Genomic DNA, 20,105 nt, shown 5'->3' with positions numbered 1-20,105 from the left:
ATAGCCAGGTGCCTAAAACTGAACCTGGCACAGAGCAGGCATTTGGTATTTGATAAATAAATGAATGAATAATAAAAAGAATCTCTGATGTTCCACTATTATAAATAATGCTACCAGGAACATCCTTTTACATAAATGCTGTGCATTTGTCCATTTCCTGAAAGCGGTACTGCTGTATTAAATGGTATATACATTTGAAATTTTTATAAATATTGACAAATTACCTTCCCTGGCTGAATCAACCTTCTCTCTCCTAATAGTCTATAAGAGGCTCCATAATCCTGCCAACAAGGAAAAATATCATATTTTAATTTTTTTTTAAAAATTAAAATTTAATAAAGCAGTGTATTAGTCAGGGCCCTCCAGAGAAATGGAACCAAAGTGTATATACATTGAAAGAGATTTATTTAAGGAGTTGGCTCATATGACTGTGGTGGTTTGGTGAGTCTAGAATCTGATGGGGGAGGCCAGTAGGCTGGAGACTCGGGAAGAAGTTGCTGTTCGACTCCAAAGGCTGTCTGCTGGGAAACTAGGAAGAGCTGATGATGTAGATGCGGTCTGGTGGAGAATTCCCTCTTGCTCAGGAGAGATCAGCTTTTTTTTTTTTTTTTTTTTTTTTTTTTGCGGTACGCGGACCTCTCACCGTTGTGGCCTCTCCCTTTGCGGAGCACAGGCTCCAGACGCGCAGACTCAGCGGCCATGGCTCACGGGCCCAGCCGCTCCGCGGCATGTGGGATCTTCCCGGACCGGGGCACGAACCCGTGTCCCCTGCATCGGCGGGCGGACTGTCAACCACTGCGCCACCAGGGAAGCCCAGAGGTCAGCTTTTTATTCTATTCAAGCCTTCGACTGATCAGAAGAGACCCAGCCACATTAATGAAAGGGAATCTCCTTTACTCAAAGTCTGTCAATTTAAACATAAATCTCACCCAAAAAACATCCTCACAGAAGCATCTAGAACAACGTTTGATCAAATATATGGGCACTGTGGCCCAGCAAAGTGGAAAACATAAAATCAAACATCACACTCAGTACTATTTTAATTTCTTGGATGAAAATTGTAGAAAATATTTGCTTATTGTATATAGTAATTTATGTTTCTTTCTTTTTTTAAAATAAATTATTTATTTTATTTATTTATTTTTGGCTGTGTTGGGTCTTTGTTGCTGAGCGCGGGCTTTCTCTAGTTGCGGCGAGCGGGGGCTACTCTTCATTGCAATGTGTGTGCTTCTCATTGCGGTGGCTTCTCTTGCTGTGGAACGTGGGCTCTAGACATGTGGGCTTCAGTAGCTGTGGCACACAGGCTTAGTAGTTTTGGTGTGCAGGCTCAGTAGTTGTGGCACACGGGCTTAGTTACTCTGAGGTATGTGGGATCTCCCTGAACCAGTGTCCCATGCGTTGGCAGGCGGATTCTTAACCACTGCGCCACCAGGGAAATCCAGTAATTTATGTTTCTATACTTGGTTTTTTCTTATTTGATTTGCAGAAGTTCTTTGAATGTTAGTATATAAACCCTTTAGCAGTTATATATGTAGAAAGACAGTGGTCTTATTTTGTGAATAATTTTTCCATAGCTTTATATATATATTTTTTTATATTTTTAATGTGCTTGTTTGTCATTTCTTTGATGACTTCTATGTTTATATCACACTAGGAAAAAGGCTTCTCATTTCGAAAGCTTAAGAAATTGTATAATGTCTATACAACTTCTATATTTTTGAAAAATATATTCAATCTTTAAAACACTTGAATTTACTTTTGTTGTCTATTTGTAACTTTTCCAAATAGACAGTCAACTACCCCAGTATTATTTACTGAATACTCCATCATTTCCCATATTTATATGAAATGGACTTGCATCACCTAAGTTGAAAGAATCCTCAAAATGTAAACTGAAACAACAAGATACCATCATTCTTACCCATCCTATGAGCAAAAATGTTAAAGATTCAAAATATCTAGTGTTGGACCTCCCTGGCGGTCCAGTGGTTAAGACTCTGTGATTCTGCAGGGGGCACGGGTTCGATCCCTGGTCAGGGAACAAAGATCTCACATGCCGCACAGTTCTGCCAAAAAAAAAAAAAAAATCCAGTATTGGAGAAGGTGCATGGAAATGGGTACTCTCATACACAGTTGGTGGGAATGTACATTACTGAACATTTTCATGAAGGTAATATGAAAATATCTATCAAAAAATTTAAAGAAGTGCCTCTCTTTGACCCAGGAATTATATCAATTACATTTCTAAAAATTCCATCTAACCAAACTACTCACACGGGTCTAGATAGATAGATCGATCGATCGATAGATAGATATTCGCCAAAGCACTGTCTGTTATAACAAAGGAACTGAAAAGTGAAAATGGACCCTGAATGACTGCATACGTTATAGGATGGTCCTAAAATAAAATACCATGTAACTATCAGAAAGAATACGGTAGATCTATGTGTACCGACATGGAAAGATTACTAAGGCATATTACATGGTGAAACATGAAGTTTCAGAACATTACATATAGCATGATTCCATTTATGCACTTTTTAGAACTATATATTTATATATGTACACATTTGGGTATAAATGAAAGAGAGGTTACTAGGAAGGGAAAAGTGTCAGGGGGAAGTGAAGCTGCCTTTCACATTTTACTTCTGTATTGTTGGATTCTTTTACAATAAGAATATATTCTTGTATTATTATGCAATTTTTTTTTTTTTTTCCTTTTTGCGGTACGCGGGCCTCTCACTGTTGTGGCCTCTCCCGCTGTGGAGCACAGGCTCCAGACACGCAGGCTCAGCGGCCATGGCTCATGGGCCCAGCCGCTCCGTGGCATGTGGGGTCTTCCCGGACTGGGGCACGAACCCGTGTCCCTTGCATCGGCAGGCGGACTCTCAACCACTGCGCCACCAGGGAAGCCCTATGCAATTTTTTAAAATAAAGAAATAGTACTGGAAGAACATTCATCACATTGATTCTGACCAAGCTAGAACAGGGAATAGGGCGCAGAGATTCAAGCTGCCTGAAAACTCACAAGGGCCACTGTGAGGTCAGCTGGGATTATGGGGATGGATCACGTCACCCACTCAGGCCTCCAAGTGTCCACCCCTGGAGTGAGGAGGGGTGAAGTGGCTACGCTGCTCTCAAACGTCAAGCAGGGAAGGCGGAAGTGTTTTCTCTAAGAAAAATGGGTGTGGTGTCACTGGGAGAATGTGAGCAGGGCAGGCCATTAAAAATCCGACCACCAGGGCAGATGCACAGATGTGTGTTGGGAGGGTCATTACCTCCTGCGCGGGGAGGGGCCAGCACATGCCCTTGGGCACCGCCATTTCTCCCACTGATATAATATAGAAAACGCATCCCCAGGGTGAGTAACAGGATCATCACACCCAGACACAGCCCTGTCTGTCTTGTCTCCTGGGAACAGTCACACGGAATCATCAGCAATGAGTTCAAAAGGCAGTCAGGTTTCTGGCATTCTGGCATGCTCTATTGGTCCCTTCCCAGCCTGGTCTCCGGGTGCCCCCAAAGAGCAGGCACAGGATTTCCCCCAAATTAAAGGGCTCCTGTGAACCCTTGAGATGCATGGCAACAGCCTCTGAGGTACAGTGTCGTGCTTTTGGGGGAGGAGCCTCCTATCACAACAGCTAGATAGTGGAATTTTAAAATGGTAACTTAGAAAAAAGAAAAAAACAACGCACAGAGCCAAGGCTGTCCCTGTAAGTGCCGAGAGTCTGGCTCACTGTTCAGTGAGCGTTCTTCAGTTAGTGAGAAGAGGTGAAGTTATAACTGGTGCACTAGGGACCGCTCAAAACTGTTCTCCCTGAAGGCAGGTGTTACATACACAAGGGAGCGTCATTCGTCCTGCATAGTGTGGCCGAAAAAGACGGAGAGCATTGCCCTAGCCTGTGAGGCTGTCTGGCAAAGACAGCAGAGCAGGTGGAGTGCTTCACAGTTTGGTAAAGCTTTCCCCCAGGGATGATCTCTTTAACTTGTGAAATAATCTTGAGGGGTTGGCATCATTCTGCTTTCTTTACAGACGACAGAATGGAGGATCACACCTATGAGTTGAATACGGGGCATAAAAAGGAGGACCTATGCTGTTTCAGTTTCAGCCAAAGTCAATCAACACATACCAAGTATCGCCACAGCCCGATGGTGTTAGACCTTCCATGCAGACTCTGGAAACTGGTTTCGTGAGCGGTAGCTCGAGGCTCACCCCCGGCCAAATACCAGGAGCTGGGAGGTGGAAGGGGCAGACAGTGAGGACTGTTTGGGAGAGCTGTGAGTGTGCCACGTTCTGACCCCAGTGGGAAGAAGAGGGGGAGCTTCCTACTCACCGATGAAATAACCATAGAGGGACTTGAAGACAGCCACTGGCAGAGCTGGATATGCCCCTGAAGTTTAGGGGGTACAGGGGCTAGTGCCAGATGCTTGCTGGGAGAAATCAAAACCTAAGAGGCTCGCTGGGTCTGGCAGAGCAAAACGGGAGAGTAGGCTACACTGGAGTGAGCTGCTGTTCTACCAACAATGGAGCCTTTAAATGTGTGTGGCTCCCTTGGACCAAATGAAGGCCCTTTGCTGAGAAACCAGCCTAAAGTCATTTTATAAATGATCCTATCCAAGGGTCAGCCTAGAGGAACAGTGCAATCCTACAGAGGGGATACCCAGGGGTTGAGAATGGGTCAAATGTGACCAAGGCGGGGAGGCACCCCCCATCCAAGGCGCCGACCAGGGAGGTCCAAGAACCTGCGAAAGGTCCCTATGGGAGAATGAGTTGGCACTAGATGTCTGTCCCATCCAGACGGCATTGCTCCAGGTCATAACTCTACCAGGCCAGCCAGACATTTGCCGCCCCTAGCGCCTCCTCTCTGCCCATAGGGCGGGACCCCAAGTGGATCTGAAGCAGAGCTAACAGGTAGGAGAGAAGATGAGAGAAGGTGGAGTGAAAGAAGAGAAACAGGACCGTGTCTGGCCCATCTCTGCAGGCTGTGAGCCCGAGGCACTGCAGAGCTGGGAGGAGAAGCACTACTTAGAGTAGGATTGGGAGGGCTTCCCTGGTGGCACAGTGGTTAAGAATCTGCCTGGCAATGCAGGGGACACGGGTTCGAGGCCTGGTCCGGGAAGAGCCCACATGCCGCGGAGCAGCTAAGCCTGCGAGCCACAACTACTGAAGCCCGCATGCCTAGAGCCCGTGCCCTGCAACAAGAGAAGCCACCGCAATGAGAAATCCGCGCACCACAACGAAGAGTAGGCCCCGCTCGCCGCAACTAGAGAACGCCCACACGCAGCAACGAAGACCCAATGCAGCCATTAAATAAATAAATAAATAACATATAACATAAATCTGTTAAAAAAATAGAATTGGGAATTTTGATGTTACACTGGCCTGGAGCTATGAGATTATTTAACTGGATTGGACTTGTCATTGTCCAAGAGTGTCTGAAGAAGCCATGGCACCCAAGGAGCCATGCTAGCCATAGGAGGAAGGGGTGCAGGGGAAGAATAAAGTTAAGGTTTACTTGAGGTTGTCAAGCCCAGCTCATTGAATAACACGGCTATATTCATTTTAGACGGCCCCAGGGTGCAGTAATTTGCGTCTTTGGTATGTAGCGTCTGCACAACGTCTTGGGCAGCTCTTGTCTGAGGCCGGCACGACCAGGTCGCCCTCGTAGGGAGGAGCTGCTACCCGGGAGCAGATCTTGTACATGGAGCACAGCAGCTCTGGACCATCTGCCCGCACCAGGGCCTGCGGAAGCGCCGGCCTGGAGGGGCACCTGGCCCAGGCCTCATACTTACTCTTCTGGTGTGAACACTTCATGAGGATAAATACACAGCTGCAGGAGTGTCTTGACAGGACCCATCTTTAAACCTGTGGCCCACTTCTGGCTCTATACTGTAAAGAATTCCGTCAAAAAACCAAAATCCTAAACCTATTTTGTGAATGGTACAATTATATTTCTTATTTCTTGTTAGGAATGCTGCCCCACCATTAAATCCCATTTGGGCATTTTGCCACTTTTTTTTCATATACCGGGAACCTCTAAATATGGAAGTGGTCTGGACCATCCTGACCTCTGAGAGGCTCTGCTGTAAGCCTCTGGTCGTCCCTCGGTTGCCTAGCATCTGAAACCCTTCCCGTGTTTAGGAAACTCCCACATACAAATCTTGAATCCTGGTGAGAAGCAGAGCCCAGCTCCCACTGGAGATAGTTTTGGGCCCCTATTTTCTGAGCAGCCCTGCTCTGTTTAGCCCAAATTCTGAATCTGAGGCTACAAAGTGGTACAAAGTGGTACAGAAAAGGAGGGCAGTAGTGGTGTGGACAGAGTGTGGCTCTGGGGCCCAAGGTTTTCAGTGTGTGTGTGTGTGTGTGTGTGTGTGTGTGTGTGTTTGAGGGAAGGGCTCCTGTATCCTTATTGGACTGGGTCAGAGGCATGAATTTTAATGTGGTCCTAGCTGCCCAGCTTCATTTATTCTCCAAGCCTGGTTCTCCTTGCCAAAGGATGGCAAGGGAAGTAAAAAAAGAAATAAAGAAGTAAAAAAAAAGAAATATTAAAAGGTGAGGAAAATAGAAAGCACAAAATAAGATGGTAAATGTTTCTTTTCTTTAAAATTTATTTAAATGAATGTGTTCACTGTGGTAATTCATCTGACCAGTACACTTATTATTAGGCCATGCATGATATGTGTGTACATTTCAGTATGATACACAGGAGACGAAGGCAACATAGTTCTCTACCAAAGTAATTTGTGCCGTTTTACTATCTGCATTTGATTGGCAACAGAAACTTACTGAAGGTCGAGATTGCCAGATAGGGTTGCTCTCATTATCTTAAAATGCTAAGGGAGGGGCCTCTTTTCTCCATCCGCATCCCCCGCCATGCACAGCTGATTCCCAGGTCAGGAATCTCTCGGGAACCCCCCCCTTTCAGCTTAGAAAAGGGCAGTGCCTCCTGGGGTGACCCCACCCCTTCTCATGGGATGTTAGTATTGAGTCTAGGTAAGATTGCCTCTTCTGGAAATGACTATTTTGAAGTCCGTCCTTAGGAAAAAACCTAGCATAGTCCCTTGCATATAATAGGCACTCAAATACTTGTGGAGCGAAAGGATGGAGGTTGGATGTGCCTGTAAGAGCTTCTTAGCTGATGGTACAAGCAAAGAATAGGTCAGAACCTGTGCTTTTTGCCTTCTCTCTTTTATCTCCATTCTGTGGCCCAAGTCACCAGTATTGGGACATCACTGGTGCTGGAGTCTTAGGGGAATTCAGACCAAGTTGTTTTACAGAATCACAAAGCTTCAGTGACCGCACACAGCTGCATTGTGGGAGTGGGCAGTGTAGCATCTCAAGTCCAGCTCAACCAAGTATACCTCAGAGTGATTCCCACAAATGTATGCATGTGAGCTTCCTCTCCACGATGCCATACCTTTCACCAGAGTTCCGCTTCCCAGTCATCAAAGGTCCTGAGGCCTTACCCTGTGCACTGGTGCTGGGGACATGAGTGAACAAGACACAGAGTTAAACAGGTCAACACACAAACCAGGGGATTTCAAGTAAAGGAAGGAAACAAACAAGGAAACCTAGAGAGAGAGTCTGGCCTAGGGTTTTCTTTAGGTAAGCCTGTCAGGACAGGCTTGGGCTGAGGAGGGATATTTGAACCAGTGAGAAGGAACCAGCCGTGTGGAGAGCATTCCAGCTAGAGGGGACAGCAAGTACCAAAGACCTGCGATGGGAACAAGCTCGCTGTGTCAGGGGCCAGTGTGGCTGAGCCTGGAAGACAGGGCGGGCTGCTTGTTCTCTGGCCTTTGTAAGAGGACGCAGGGGTGAGCCTGAGAGTGTCGCGTCATCTGGAGCTGTTTGGCCTTGGATGACGGTGTCTCATCTGTTGATCTTACCTTCCTCTCCGGGGCTTTGATATGTCCCGATAAACTTCTGCAGCCAGTCAGAATCTGACAGCTCCCTTCCGGTTCAGAGCCCTCCTGACACCTTGACAACACAGAGCCACCACTGTCCTCCTCAACAACCTGCGACAACAGGTGGGGTGACAGTCAGATGAGGGGATGCTAAAAATGGAGTGACTGGGGAACGTTTTAAGATGATAGGGAACAGAAGTGTGCAGCCCAGCACGTACCAACAGGGCAAGCAAAGAGAAATGAGGAACGTGGGCCCAACCGGGGAACTGGGCTAGAGTTAGTCACTGCTTTCGTTCAAGATGGGCCCCAGGACAGCTTAGCTCACTGCAGTTCAATGGAACTCCTTTGAAACCACAAGAACAGTCTAAGATCAGGAAACCTCATCTGTAAGGAAATTGAGTTTCCCCAGACGCCTCCACCTGCCCAGCTGGTGCCTGCCCAGGCCCTCACTTCCAGCACCTCAGGAGTGGGACCCCAGGTTGCCTAGACCTTGCCACCCATCATTCCGGTTGCTCAGGCCCCAATCCCGAGAGATACCTTTGACTCTTCAGATATATCTCTCAGGCTTTGACTACTCCATCAGCAAGTCCTTTCCACCCTATCTTCAAAATGTGTCCCAAATCCAACCACTTCTCACTGCATTTACTGTACCCCCCCAGTCAGGCTGTCATCACCATCTCTCACCTGTGTTCCTTCATTATCTCCTGTCTGGTCCCTTTGCTTCTGTTGTCCCCTTCAGTATGCTTTCCACACGGTAGCCAGAATGATCATTTTAAAACATGAGTAGGTCTGTCCCTCCTCTACTCAAAATCCCACAGTCTCCCCATCTTACTCATCAAAGCGCTAGTCCTTACAGTAGCCTCCAAGTTCAACTGTGTTGGCTTCCTGCACCACCACTCTCTGACCTCATCTCCTACACCTCTCTCTCCCCCCGTCACTTGGGACACTTCTCTGGGGGGTGCAACTTACTGACATCTCTCAAAATTAAAAATCCAATACCATCTGATCCAATGAGTTGACATTCATGAGTTTATTATATGGGTATACTTTTTCATGTGTCCAAAGAAGTATATTCATCACAGTGTTTTTTGTTTTTTCTGTGATAATAAAAGACTAGGAACAACCTATGTCCATCAGCAAAGAGTCTGGTTAAATAAAATCTATGGGGCGGGCTTTCCTGGTGGCGCAGTGGTTGAGAGTCCACCTGCCGATGCAGGGGACACGGGTTCGTGCCCCGGTCCGGGAAGATCCCACATGCCGCGGAGCGGCTGGGCCCGTGAGCCATGGCCGCTGAGCCTGCGCGTCCGGAGCCTGTGCTCCGCAACGGGAGAGGCCACAACGGTGAGAGGCCCGCGTACCGCAAAAAAAAAAAAAATATATATATATATATATATATATATATAAGAAGTGCCTTAGTTGGTTCCTCCCTTTCTTCCTTCTTCCCTTTAAATAGCACAAATTGAGGAAAAACCAATCCAGATGGCATCTAACTATGTGAATCTAGTAGAGCAGCTCTCAAAATGTGGTCTGGAGACCCCTTGGGGGGCCTAGAGACCGTTTCAGTGATCTGTGGGATCAAAACTATTTTCATAATGATATTAAGATACTAATTCCTTTTTTTTTTAATCTCATTCTCTCACAAATGAATGTACAATGGAGTTTTTCAGAGACTACCTGACATGATATCACAATGGACTGAATGAAGAACAGAGATGAGAAAACAGCTGCCTTCCATTAAGCTAGACATTAAAGAGATCTGCAAAAATGTAAAACCATGCCACTCTTCTCAGTAGTTTGTTTTTTGGAAAACAAAGTTATTTTCATGGAGATATGTTATTTATACTAACATATAATGGTCTTATGATTATTATTTTTAAATAAATTAATACATATTTTAAAAATAAAAGTCCTAATTTCTAATATGGTAAATGTCAATAGCTTTCGTAAATGTCAACATCTAAAATCTATAAAAATGTAAAAAATCTCTTTGGGGTCCTCAGTAATTTCTAAGAGTATGAAAGGGTCCTGAGGTCAACAAGTTTGAGAACTGTCGGTCCAGTAAGATGACGAACATGCTTGTTCTGATGAATGCAATTGCACATACATAACACATCATGCTACTTGGTGTTTAAGCATCTAATGATTCAAAATTTCATAGTTAAAGTTTAATGCCACTTAAACGTTCGTAGACGTGAGTTTAAAGTCTGCCTGGTGAAATGCAAAGCTTTTTGATGTATTAAGTGAGATGTAAAAACCAGAACAATTCTATCACAAGATAGAAAGTACCAAAACTGGTTTAGATAAATAATATATAATTGCTCTGCACAGGCCAACATGTTCATCACTTTATGCTAGTCAAGAATCTTGTTCTAAAGATTTTTTGCACTGGAGTTTTTGTTTTATGGGACAGGATTACGTCACCTTCATTTAGGTGGTGATATGCTGCTCTAAAACATAGATAGAATTTCTGATCTTAGAAGTTATATTAACTGGAGGAAGGGGAAGGCTCAAGACTAATTATACTTGCCAGTGTCATCCTGAAAAAAACTGTACCTTTGATTTTTTGTCAGCAAAGGTTAAAGAAAGGGGTTAAAGGATTACAGAAAGGGGACTTCCCTGGTGGTCCAGTGGTTAAGACTTCACCTTCCAATGCAGGGGGTGCAGGTTCAATCCCTGGTCGTGGAGCTAAGATTCCACATGCCTCGTGGCCAAAAAAAACAACAAAACAAACCCCCCATAAAACAGAAGCAATATTGTAACAAATTCAATAAAGACTTTAAAAAGGGTCCACATCAAAAAAAATCGTAAAAAAAGTGTCCTTAAAAAAAAACGATTAAGGAAAGTCCATCAGGGTAAAATTTACGAACATCCTTAGTGTGCTTTATGCGTGGGAGGTTTGCAAAGCCACAGTGAAAGCCCCTATTCTGCAGTTAGAGTACTTGATAACATCCAGTTCATATAATCTAGCTCAATGCAACTACTGTTGCACCTGCTGATAAAATAAATAACTCCTGGGGCACTGTGCAGCGTATTATCGTTTGGCAAATGTAAAATTATGTTAAACATGTACTTTCAAGCCACCCACTCCATCCTACTTGCATAATGTCCCTCTGAGATCGTCACCAGCTCACTTGGCAGAGGCTATATGCCCCCATCCCCACTTAGCTGGAGAACCGATGGCTTGCGGGAAGTCTACTAAGAGCCCAACTCTAGCATTTACAAAATCACCCCCATGAGGAAGCCCTGCTACAGGGGCAGGGTGCAGAGTGATAAGAGGAAGGCGGGGAAGAGTGAAATGATGTGTGGACTTGAAGATTTTCTACCAGCATTAACAATGCCTCCTCGAACATCCTTGCACGTGTCTTTTCGTACACTTGTGGGAAAATTCCTCAAAGGAGGGAAAAGAGCATAAATCCAGCTCTTTCTGCAAAGCAAAAAAAAAAAGACTCATAGTCCAGAAACCCCACTACCACCACCTCGCCTTCCTTCCCACGAGCTCTTCTTCCAACTCTGGGCTTGTAGTCAACGTAAGGTCATGACTGGGAGGGAACAGACCAGGCATGCACTACCTGCCAACAGGAAAAGGAGTTCAGATGAGGCCTGAGACCCTCAAAGTAACCCAGTGGATTGGCATATGCGCCAGACAAACACATGGCATGTACGTGTATATGGACTATGTGTGTATGTCCATATACATATAGTCACATGGGCAAAGTGGGGCAGAGAACCTTTCCAGGCCCCTGGGGTAAAGGAGAGTGGTCCCTCTCCCCATTCCTCATCTTTCTTAACCAAATCCAGATTGTTAGGAACATTCAAGGAGAACATAAAGGTAGAATGATACAATTCAATGTAGAAGAGAGGGGTTTCTCCCCCCATTCTGCTGTTTATACGGGAAGTGTACCTGTGCTGGGGAGAAATGGTGACTGGAAGAAAGTCTGGGTCCTGGAGGAGAGCTCAGATTGACAATGGAGTAAAAGGAAAATAAGATGCTGGGATTCTGAGGGGGGGAATCTAGGGGGTGGCAGCGTCAAGCGTCCTGGTTCGTGGGGATGAGAACGTAGCCTCCGTTGGTTCTGGGCCATATGACATGGGCCCAGACAAGACACAGTTCCTGTGGAACCACGAAGCATGACCTGTCGTGTATTTATGTGTTTGCGTCAAATGGCTTCCAAGGACACTGGAGTCATCTCGGATCGACGTGGTTTAAGTAGAGCCGGGGTGGCGAAAAGGCAGAGGTGATGCAGAGTCAGGGGACGGGACACTGGGAGACAGAGTCAGAGGCCCTGCCTGCACACAGTGACGGGCTGCGTCAGGATCCCAGCCCTCTGGGCACAGTTGAACACGTGGCCCCACTTTCTTTTTAGGTACTCATGTGTCTAGGGATTCTAGAGTGGTTTTGTGAGACAGGGCTGAGGGGTAGCCCATTCAATTGGATTCTGACTAGGGAAGACAGACCAAACAAGGAGTGAGGGCAGGGGCAGGGACAGGAGTACGTGAGCAAATTCATACGCAGGTTCGTTTGGTTAGCCCAGGAAAAGATGTAACACAGGATATCTGAATTATGAAAGTGGAACCACATGTGAAAGAATAATCATGGCTTGAGATCTAGAGAAGATAAATTAGATTTGTGGAAACAGGGCTGAGTGACCTGAGAAAGAGCTCAACTCTTGAACTTCCCCTTCCTGACACATTGCAAGTTCAAGTGTAAATGTTCTTGGCTCCTGGGAGCCCCTGAGATGGCAGAGAGTACCTGTGTCTCTGCACCTTGTTCCACAAGTTGGTAAATGTCCATTCAGGGCTGAACTCTGAGAGCCATCTGCTCGGGAATGGGATGAGGCTAGTCATCCAAAACACAGAGCGAGTGCCTGGGAGAAAGCACCTTAAAATCTGACCCAGAAAAGGAAAAGGATGAGAGGCCCAAGTGACCACAGGGTCACCCAGTTGGGGAACAAGGTGAGGAGTTCACTGCCAGTGGACGGGTGAAGCCAGACTAGTAAAGGTCAAGATAAATGAGCGAGGACTTGAGATAAACTGGTGGAGGGATTACATAAATTGAGGTGGGGAGGCCCCTAGCAGAACTGGTCTTCCTCGTCAGAGTATGGCAATGCCCTGGTATTCAGCTGGCCTATGATCTAACAGTCCTTACCTCTGTGCTGAGCCTGTTTCCTTTGTGGTGACCAGCTGTGAGTGGATACCTGGAGTTTTGCCTGCCAAGCATCCTTTCCTCCTTCTTCTGGTAACAGCATCCCGCTTTTCCTTTAGTCAATCACTCCTTCTCTACTCTCAGTCCATGTGGCATGGGGTGGGGGGCTGGGGGTAAAAGGCTGGCTCCAGACCAGCTGCAGGGGAGGGCCTGCCACCCAGATTTGGGTTCATGCCCAAGCCAGTCCATCCAGAGTCAACCATTTCTAGATTCTTCTGGAATGATTTGGAAAGAGGCACACTCTTTCCACAGGGTTGTTAGGCTGGTAAAATGTAATCTTGGAACTTTGGGGAGCCACCTTTGCCACTACTTGGAAAGGGCCTGCCTGAGAATGAAGCTGGCATAAGAAAACAGAGCTAAGACATGGAGACACATGACCAACAGCTTCGTTTAAGCACCTGGATCGGGCCATTCCTGAAGCAGCTTTGCCCCAGACTCTTCAATTACATAGCCAAAACTTCCCATTTTTCCTTAATCAGCCTGGGCAAGTTTCTGTCACTTAGAACCAAGATATTAATACAAACAGTTGGTAAATAATTTGTCACCAATAATGAAGAATGGATGTTTCTGAAATATATCTTTTATGATATTTCAAAAATAAATGAGAGCAGATTTGAAGCTATCTTTCTCATAATTGCACCAACTCATCTGCATTTTGACATGCAAGGGTTAGAGGCAAAGCACATGGACAAGGAATGGTACATAGTTCTGGGCATGCTGGGGACTGCCTTCGCTGTTCTAATACATCAGATACTTGGTTAACAACAATAACTTAAATCAGAAGAAGTGTGTCCTGCAGGGTTTTTAAAAATAAATTTATTTGTTTATTATTTTTGGCTGCGTTGGGTCTTCGTTGCTGCGCGCGGGCTTTCTCTAATTGCAGCGAGCAGGGGCTACTCTTTGTTGCGGTGCGTGAGTTTCTCGTTGCGGGGGTTTCTCTTGTTGCAGAGCACAGGCTCTAGGCGTTTGGGTTTCAGTAGTTGTGGCACACGGGCTCAGTAGCTGTGGCTTGTAGGCTCTAGAGCTCAGGCTCAGTAGTTGTGGCGCACGGGCTTAGTTGCTCCGCGGCATGTGGGATCTTCCCAGACCAGGGCTCGAACCCTTGTCGCCTGCATTGGCAGGCGGATTCTTAACCACTGTGCCACCAGGGAAGTTCCTGTTCTGCAGTTTTAAAAGTGTTTCCACACATATAATCACAATTGAGTCATAAGATAATCACCGAAGTTGGTTTCTTATGCCTTTTTCATCAGTGAGGCTCCAAGGCCCAGAGAAGCTAAGTAGCTTCCTCAAAGATATACAGCTAGGAAATGTTCACACCTGAACCAGAATCTATGTTGATCCTCCAGGTCCAGTGTTCCTTTTATTCCACCAGCTTCCTGAAAAGACAGGAGCCAGTGGGTGGGACTCAGAGACAGCAGTACAGAATTTTGTCCAACATCCACTGGGTGTGCTGCAAGGAACACTAAAGGGCTAAATGTTAGGATCCTGGGAAGGGAAATGAGTCTGCTGGGGCCTCTGCCTGGGTCGCGGAGAACAGGGAATATTATAGAAAACTTCCTGTGCGCTTGGCACTGTTCTAAAGGTTTCACATGCTCTAAACCATGATGCTAGCTCTCCCAAAAGGCTCTCGCTGCAAGGTGTCAGGAAGACAAAGGCCCGCTCCTTTCTCCAGAGATGGAGACACCAGCCCGCATCCTTATTTGTCTTTCATTCCTTCATTCAGCTATATTTACAGAGTATCTGCTCCACCTCAGGCCTTGCTCAAGGTGCGGGGAATACTATGGTCAACGAGACAGAGACGCTACCAGCTAGCACGAGGTTTACGTTGTGGAAGTGCCCTGGAGTTGGAGGATACTGGTACATCCTTTCAGGTCTAGCATTTGGACTCTCCAGGAATGAGATGCACTTTAGACGATTACTATGTGACCAAACTAATAAAAGACTCCAGGGACTTCCCTGGCGGTCCAGTGGTTAAGACTCCGTGTTTCCGTTGCAGGGGTCTCAGGGTCGATCCCTGGCTGGGGAACTAAGATCCTGCATGCTGCGCAGTGCGGCCAAAAAAATATATATATATATAATAATAGGGCTTCCCTGGTGGCGCAGTGGTTGAGAGTCCGCCTGCCGATGCAGGGGACATGGGTTCGTGCCCCGGTCTGGGAGGATCCCACATGCCGCGGAGTGGCTGGGCCCGTGAGCCTGTGCTCCGCGACGGGAGAGGCCACAACAGTGAGAGGCCCGCGTACCGCAAAAAATAAATAAATAAATAAAATAAAAATGCTTGTTTGCTTAACCTGAAAGTATGCCTATGTGTGTGTTTCTAATTATTAGGCACAACAAAGAGCTTTTACCGGAGCATTATAAAACCAAGCCTGTGACCTGAGTAGCACTTTTCAGTCACCAAGAAGTGTTGACAAACAAAATGATTTCAGATCTTGGTAAACCACGATGAAGAAAACACAACGGAGTATTGTAATGAGGAGGAGAGGACTCCTTTAGATGGAGTTGTCAAGACAGGGCTTTCTGAGGAAAGACAGAGAAGTAATCAACTATTGACTTTCTGCCAATGGCACGGCCATCTTGGTAAAAGCCTGACCCTGGAGCAGAGCCAGATGAGGAGAGGCAGCTCCAACTCTGCCGCCTCGCTAGGAGCCTGAAGACTTCCTTCTGGAGGCTGCCACCCTCTCGCTCAATAAAAAATCAGAGTAAAGTGAAGTTCTTAGGTGGCTGCTCGTGCTCTGGGAAAGGGCCTTTGATGGCATGGAGTAGAAGGACTCAGGAGAGGGCCACGCTGTTGGGGACAAGGCAAGGGGTTCACTTCCAAGAGATGGACGGAACCAGGGAGGGGGAAGAGAGGAGGGTTAGCGAGATGCTAATGGGAATACTGCACAGTGCTGAACGGGGCTAGCGTGAGGCAGAGGAAACTGACAAGGTCATGGCCACGAGGCAGAGAGACATCGTTTCTGCTCCTTGGAACTTCTGACTCAAGCTGTCCACATTCTCTCTGCTGAGCAAGAGAGGAATGGGAGAAGTTGCAGCTGGAATGCTCTGGGAGTTTGTCCAGCACGTGAGCATGATCCGTCCCACGTGTGGCCACTGGAAAAAAGTTGAGGATCACTCCAGGAAGGAGTTTACTTGTCTGGTTACAATTTACAATAGAGGACTATTTTCAGTCTCGTGAAGTGTTTTTGCAAATGTTACCTCACTTACTCCCCCAAACAATCCTGCTCTATTCACACAGGGCTACAACCCACAAGGAAGCCCAGAGAGGTTAAGCGACTCCCCAGGTCCTCACAGCTGATCCAGACAGAGCACACATGGGAATCCAGCCTGTCTCCCCGACTGCCTGGCTGACATCCCTGAGCTCTACGTTTGGAAGGTTCAGGAGGGAACCAGGCTAAAAGGCATTCAGAGTGGCCAGCTGGCTCCCTTTCGACCTCCCCTTCTGCCTCTGGTCCCTGTGCTCACAACTGAGACTTACAGTTTCACATGAGCACCAGGTGTCCAGAACAGGACTGTGAACTTGAACAACATCACAAAGCCACTGGACCTACTCTTCCTCTGTGACAGTGGCTCTCAAACCTTAGCGTGCACCAAAAGCTCCTGAAGGGCTGGTTAAAAGACAAATCGCAAGGCTCTACCCCCAGAGTTTTTGATTCAGCAGGTGTAGGGTGAGGGGTCAAGAATGTCCATTTCCAGCAAGTTCCCAGGTGATGCTGATGCTGCCGGCCCAGAGGCCACACTTTGAGAACTGCTGTATCTATGATACAATAGGTGTCTTCCCCTCTTGGAGGGGAGAGTGGTTATGGGACCCTGGAATCCTCATGAGAATAATTCTTCAGGTGGAGGAGTAGGAAGGATGAGAGGGCTAGAAGAATTCAATAGAGACCTAAGGAGGCTGGTCTTCCATAAGCTACACCATAGAAAAATCCAATAAAGAAAAGAAGTAGCAGGAAAAGATCAAGAAGTCAGCGGGAAGCAGTGAGATGTGAAGGAGAGGATAGAACGCTGTGGTCCAGCCTCGCGTTTCACTTCAGTTATCAAACAGCAGTATCACAACTTCTGTGTCCCCATACCACCTGCAATATGATTTACTTATGGAGTTTTTAAAAATCGACTTATTTTTCTCACATACAATTTAGTCTTATGCTAAACAAAGATAAAATAATAATAGTAACAGCCAGTACTATACGTGCCTGCTATGCCCCAGGCACCCACTTACATACACACATTTATACATAAATGTACCCGTGTACACACACACACATACATGCACGCATACATATACACATTCACTTCAATCCTCACAGCAACCCTACAAGGTAGGTGTGTTATTATTCCCATTCCACAAACGAGGAAACTGAGGGAGGCCTGGAGATGAGTCACCCTGCCCAAGGTTACACAGCTAACAAGTAGCAGAACCAGGACTCCAAGCCACACAGCTGGCTCCAGAGTCCATGCTCTCAACTCCGGAAACTAGGGGTTTAGTGGGTTAACTATAGGTTAGGTAACTTGCCAAAGAACACATGGCCAGAAATGGGATGGGAACCGAGATTTGAATATAACTTGATGACTCTAAAACTTGAGTGTTTCACTCCTGCATACATCTTCCTATGGGTTATGTGTGGTGATGGCAATGAAGGGGGTGCTGAGCTGGGATAGAATCTGGAGAGGAGCTTGGAGCTTTGCCTAAATTAGCCCTGGATACAGCTCCCTCCATTGACTTGGGCTTGAGATGCCATCTTGCCTTCTCAGTACCTCTTGACCTTTAGTAAAAATAAAGCAGAAGCTGACTTTCACTGGTCCACATCATAAAACAACTGTTTTTGGTTTTGAAATATAAAATTATATCAAATATGCTTTTTCAAAGTGGTTACTCCATCGCATGCCATACCCTCTCTCCCCAAATACCCCTACCACCCTCTGTTCCTCAGAGACTAAAGGGGATGCGTCAGCCAGGCCTGGGAAACAAACGTTGGCCTATAGAAAAGTCTCTTAATACTCTGCAGGCCAGAGTAGGGCGTGCTTTCAGCACAAGCCTCTGTTGACCTCAGGAAAGCACTGGACAGGGTTGGGGTGTGACATGCAGTGTAGCGTTTCTCATTCCATATCAGCCTAGAGGGTTGTAAAAGGGGGAGGAGGTGAGGCCAGCGACGCCCCGGCTTGGTCCTTCTCTCCCTGCTTATCCAGCCTTAACACCTGGACAGGAGCAGAACAGACCGTCCCCAGGCAACCATGGGTGGAAAGGAGGTAACAGCAGGGGTCTAAGGATCCTGGGAACCACCTGTGGCTTGACTTCTGCTCCAGAATGAGATTCCTCAGTAATATTCATAGTCAGCAAGGGTGGCAAGAAAAGACTCAAGGAGAAAAGCCACTCTCCTCCTTCCCGCTGTTTCCTTGCCCATGAGTCTGTGTCATTCACTTAAAGTCAGAATGTCACAAACATCTGTAGAAAATAATAACAGTAAAATGATGCAAGTAAAGCTAGTCAAGAGACACAAACAACAGTGTCTCCTCTATGTTCCTACTAGTCTGGAAAGTGGGCCTGTGCAGCAGGCCAGTGAAGCGGGGACACAGAGAGAGATGGAGGGGTGAATGACAGACGCCAGGTCCCCGTGGGGGTCCCTACATCGTCAGGCCTCCCCAGTGCCTGGGGACAATCAAAGCCCTGACAGACAGCAGAGCAAGACACTCTTGTACTCCAATAGGTAACCAGAGGGGCCTTCAAAAACCACACATCAGATCATTTCATTTCTCTGCGGAAAGCCCTTCCACGGGTTCCTATAACTTTGGGGATGAAACCCAAATCCTCCCCTTGCACTACGTGATGAGCCTTCCCTCCCCGCTGTCGCGTCTCCGACCTCGTTTCCCATCAGTCCCCTGCAGGGGCATTCTGCCCCAACCACACTGGCCTCCTTTCAGTTCCTCCAACACACTAGGCTCTGTGTTGCCTCAAGGTCTTTGCACAAACTGTCTTGTCCTCCCTCAGCTCTTCCATAGCCCCAGCAGGGTTCCTTCAAGTCTCTGCTCAAGTGCCACCCCTTCAGGGAACACTTCCCCACCATTCAGTTGAAGCACTCTGACCCCCCGCACGCACACCGTAACTCTATTGTACCATCCGATTTTATTTCCTTCATAGAATGTGCCACACAATATATATATATATATATATCCTCTGTATTCATGTAGATACTGTTGTGTTCTCCCCCTATCCCCACCAGCTGGAATGTAAATTCCATGAAGGCAAGAACGATGTCTGTCTTGTTTGGTGCTCCGGCCCCTTTCATTCACGGAGAGGTGAAACGCATGATCTGGTTGTCACCTTGCCCTCAGTTTTCTGATCCAAGAGACTTGTGGGAGCATCTGGGGAGGCTACAGCTGTCCGGGGCGCATGACGTTCAGGAAGAGGATACTGGAGAGAAGGGAGGAGGTGCCACAGAAACCAGGCATAGAACCTGGGAAAGAGAGGAGGTGTGAGAGCAAGTGCAGAGTCTCATTCTCCAGACAGCAGTGGGCTTAGTGGACCTGCCTCGACTCAGGACGCCTTTCTGGGCTGGCTGGAGCCCCTGGACTTGAAAGCCAGCACCCCAACTTCTAGGAAATCTACCCTGCTGGCCAAAGAATGCCGTGTGATGCAAAACTGGAGAGATTAACCTGCTTTGACTGGATCATGCTGGGAAAGGAACAGGAACTTGGTGAATTCAACGTAGCTCTGGGTTGGGGTGGAGAGGAAGGGAGGTGAAGAAAGAACAGAAGGAAGGGGTCAGACACAGTAAACAGAAATGACCTGAAAGAATCCTAGGAAGAAAATCTGGGTTATGTGAATTGTGAATGTAAAGAGAGGCCTGGGAGCACAGTCAGAACTTGGATTCTGAGAGATCAGTTCACAGGGGCAGAGACGCGGAAGAGCTCACCAAGTGCTCTTCCTCTCTGACCCGTGACTCCTGCGGATGGGAAAACTCTGTGGCCCTAGAAGAGAACAGCCAGCAAGGTGCTTACA

The 20,105-nt window shown here is 46.9% G+C and overlaps 1 long non-coding RNA gene across 3 annotated transcripts in view; it reads right to left on the bottom strand.

Moving 5' to 3' along the window:
- Nucleotides 1–629: 629 nt before the first annotated feature.
- The window catches only part of LOC111181234 (uncharacterized), a 35,746-nt gene continuing 16,270 nt past the window's right edge, over nucleotides 630–20,105 (bottom strand). For all 3 annotated transcript variants that reach the window (XR_002646406.2, XR_002646405.2, XR_002646404.2), the window contains 2 exons: nucleotides 7,888–8,016; nucleotides 630–7,481 (listed from right to left, as the gene is read on the bottom strand). This is a non-coding gene — a long non-coding RNA (uncharacterized LOC111181234). The remainder of the gene's footprint in view (nucleotides 7,482–7,887; nucleotides 8,017–20,105) is intronic.

The sequence above is a fragment of the Delphinapterus leucas genome, chromosome 20 (genome assembly GCF_059928025.1).
Source record: "Delphinapterus leucas isolate spDelLeu-1000000601 "Yukka" chromosome 20, BTC_Dleu_Yukka2, whole genome shotgun sequence".
Classification (NCBI taxonomy): Eukaryota; Metazoa; Chordata; class Mammalia; order Artiodactyla; family Monodontidae; genus Delphinapterus; species Delphinapterus leucas.
Note: the sequence above shows the minus strand (reverse complement) of the source record. Positions and strands in the feature narration are given on the sequence as shown.